Source organism: Aegilops tauschii, chromosome 2 (assembly GCF_002575655.3).
Source record: "Aegilops tauschii subsp. strangulata cultivar AL8/78 chromosome 2, Aet v6.0, whole genome shotgun sequence".
In the NCBI taxonomy this organism is placed as follows: domain Eukaryota; kingdom Viridiplantae; phylum Streptophyta; class Magnoliopsida; order Poales; family Poaceae; genus Aegilops; species Aegilops tauschii.
Genome location: NC_053036.3, coordinates 145,407,906 through 145,411,486, shown reverse-complemented (window position 1 = coordinate 145,411,486; position 3,581 = coordinate 145,407,906).

Here is a 3,581-nt window from a genome sequence, read left to right as displayed (position 1 = left end):
TTGACAAAAGATGAACACTGAGCTACGGCTAGTTCACAACATATCAAGCTCAAACAAGCATGGCAAAAGTGCAAAAGATTACAGGTTCACAGACGGTGAAAAACTGGACATGGCAGAAATCAGCATCAGGTAGCAATGTTCAGAGCACGAAATCAATATGCTACAGAAACTTAAAATAGCATAACAAGGCATGGTAGTGTTCTACTAAATGCACATGACAAAAGTCCCTTACTGACCATAAGCCAAAAAGGACCAGAAGATATGGTGGCAAGCATGTAAACATAGCAAGTTTCGTTATCAGGTTTCAGACTTAGCAGAAAAACAGAGCATGGCAGAAATGTTACTCTAAAATTGAGTCATGCTATGGTACTCTAAAATTGCAAACAATTGCAGGAATGGATCAATTACAACTATAGCTACAAAACATCCTTACTGAACATCTCCAAATTATGCATGGATCTCTCTGTAGCATCAAGTTTACATGGCAACAAAATTACAGCAGACAAAGACTTAGAGAAATCACCAAGTCCCTGAAATCAGAAATATTACGGGGCCTACTTTGCATGCTTGTGCTAGTCACCACAAAGACCACAAAACTACATGGACTATACCACTGGAAATATGGCATGGCATAATTCAAAACACATGTAGAGCTCATGCCCAAACGATGCACAGATTAAATGATACAAAAATGACAAATCTCCAAGTTCTGACAAGAACCAGAGATTAACAGCAACTAGCCCTCTTCCAACGAAGATTTGGGCATCAAGATGACCTCTAATGAACATGGTTCAATTGAATAAAATGAAGAGCATCACGAGACGAACAATTTGACATATTACACGCGTGAATCGGAGCTACATGTACGAAGTTATCGCATCTCAAACAGGAGCACTTGCTGATAAAAATCTGGGACTTGGGAAAAAAACGGTCGCGAGGGAGAGGTTCGGGCCGTAGCCGGTGGAGCTCGCCGGAGCTGCGGGGAAGGCGCGGCGGCCGGGGAAGAAGAGGAAGGAGGCGGCGCCTCGGGCCGGAGGAGGAGAGGCGCGGGCGCGGCGGCGGTCGGCGGCGGCGGCGGCGACCTGCGGGCGGCGGCGGCCGAGGCGCCGGCGACGGGCGGCGGGGAGGCGGAGTGGCGGCGGGCGCGCGGCGCGCGGGCGGCGGACGGCGCGGGCCTGGAGGGCCGGCGACGGGCCTGCGGGCCGGCGGCGGGGCGAGACGGAGGCGGGCCACGTGGCGCTCGCCGGTTGGTCGGGCGGCGCGGCGGACGTGTCCGGCGCGGGCGGACGCGTCCGGCGCGGCGCGGAGGGAGAGGGTTAGGGTTTCGTCTGAGATTTCGTTTTTCGGGATGCCCACTCATTTATAGGTAGAGGGAGCTAGGAGACTCCAAATGAGGTGCGGTTTTCGCCCACACGATCGTGATCGAACGACCTAGAGCATGGAAGAGAGTTTGGTAGGCTTTGGGCTGGTTTTGGAGGGGGTTTTTGCTGGACACTCAAATGGACCTTGCGGATGCCCGGTTAACCGATGGAGTACCAAACGACCTCCGAATGGAACGAAACTTGACCGGTAGACTCCGGGTGGTATACTAAGGCCACTTGACAAGCCTCGGTCCATTCCGAGAAAGTTTGACACACGCACATGAAAGAAAACTAGAGGGGTGCACCGGAGGAGATAGGAGCGCCGGATTGGAAAACGGACAACGGGGAAAATGCTCGGATGCATGAGACGAACACGTATGCGAATGCAATGCGCATGATGACATGATATGAAAATGCATGACATGACAAAATACAAAACGAAAGACAAAACCCAACAACGGAGGGAAAAACATATCACATAGCCGGAAATGGCAAGAGTCGGAGTTACAAATATGGCAAGTTACATGCGGGGTGTTACAACACTCCACCACTACGAGAGGATCTCGTCCCGAGATCTAGGACTGAAAGAACTCCGGATATTCGGAATGGAGATGGTCCTCGCGTTCCCAGGTGGCTTCCCGGTCGAAATGGTGCGACCACTTCACTTTGAGGAATTTGATTGACTTGTTGCGAGTCTTGCGCTCCGTTTCTTCAAGAATAGCAACTGGGTGCTCATGATAAGACAAATCTTCTTGGAGGTCAATCTCTTCGAAGTCGATAGTGCGCTCAGGCGTCTTGAAGCACTTGCGGAGCTGTGACACGTGGAACACATCGTGCACGTTCGTGAAGTTGGAAGGAAGCTCAAGTTGATAGGCTAGGTCGCCTCTTTTGCCAATGATCTTGAAAGGACCCACGTATCTAGGGGCAAGCTTCCCTTTGATACCGAAGCGATGAGTGCCTTTCATTGGAGAGACGCGGAGGTAGACATGGTCTCCGATCTCGAAAGCCAAATCACGATGCTTACTATCATAGTAGCTCTTCTGGCGCGATTGCGCGGCTTTGAGATTATCACGGATGACTTTACACATTTCTTCAGCTTCAGTGATTAAGTCATTGCCAAGAAGTTGGCGTTCACCAGTCTCTGACCAATTGAGAGGAGTACGACACTTTCTGCCATAGAGAATCTCGAATGGGGCCTTGCCCGAACTCGCTTGGAAGCTGTTGTTGTAGCAGAATTCAGCATAAGGAAGACAATCTTCCCATTTCATGCCAAAGGAAATGACACAAGCCCTAAGCATATCTTCAAGAATTTGATTAACTCGCTCGACTTGGCCACTAGTTTGAGGGTGAAAAGCTGTGCTGAAGCGAATGTTAGTGCCCATGGCCTTCTGGAAGGAGTCCCAGAACTTAGAGGTGAAGATGCTTCCACGATTAGAAGAAATCAATTGTGGAATGCCGTGCAAAGAGACAATTCTGGAGGTGTAGAGCTCTGCCAGCTGAGCTGCTGTGATGGATTCTTTGATAGGAAGGAAATGAGCCACTTTAGAAAGCTTGTCAATGACAACGAAGATAGCGTCATTTCCGCGCTTGGACTTTGGAAATCCAGTCACGAAGTCCATTTCGATATGATCAAACTTCCATTCTGGGATAGCGAGAGGTTGGAGGAGAGCAGCTGGTCGTTGGTGTTCTGCTTTCACTCTTCGGCAGACATCACATTCATTCACGAATTGAGCAATTTCTCGCATCATTCGAGTCCACCAATACGACTGCTTGAGGTCATGATACATCTTCGTACTTCCAGGATGAATGGAAAGGAGAGAATTGTGCGCCTCGTTCATTATGACTTTCCGTAGATCACCTTTAGGAACCACAATCCGGTCCTCGAAGAACAAAGTGTCTCTGTCATCAATGCGATAGCACTTGTATTTGGAAAGACCCTTGTCGATACCACGTTTCACCTTCTTCACCATGGCATCAAGGAGTTGTGCCTCACGAATTTGATCTTCCAAAGTAGGAGATACTATGAGGTTGGCAAGAAAGCCTTGAGGAACAACTTGGAGATTCAGCTTGCGGAAAGCTTCACAAAGATCCGGTTGGAAAGGCTTGAGGATTAAGCTGTTGCAATAAGCTTTCCTGCTTAAAGCATCTGCAATGACATTTGCTTTGCCTGGAGTATATTCGATACTCGGATTGTACTCTTGAATCATTTCGACCCATCGA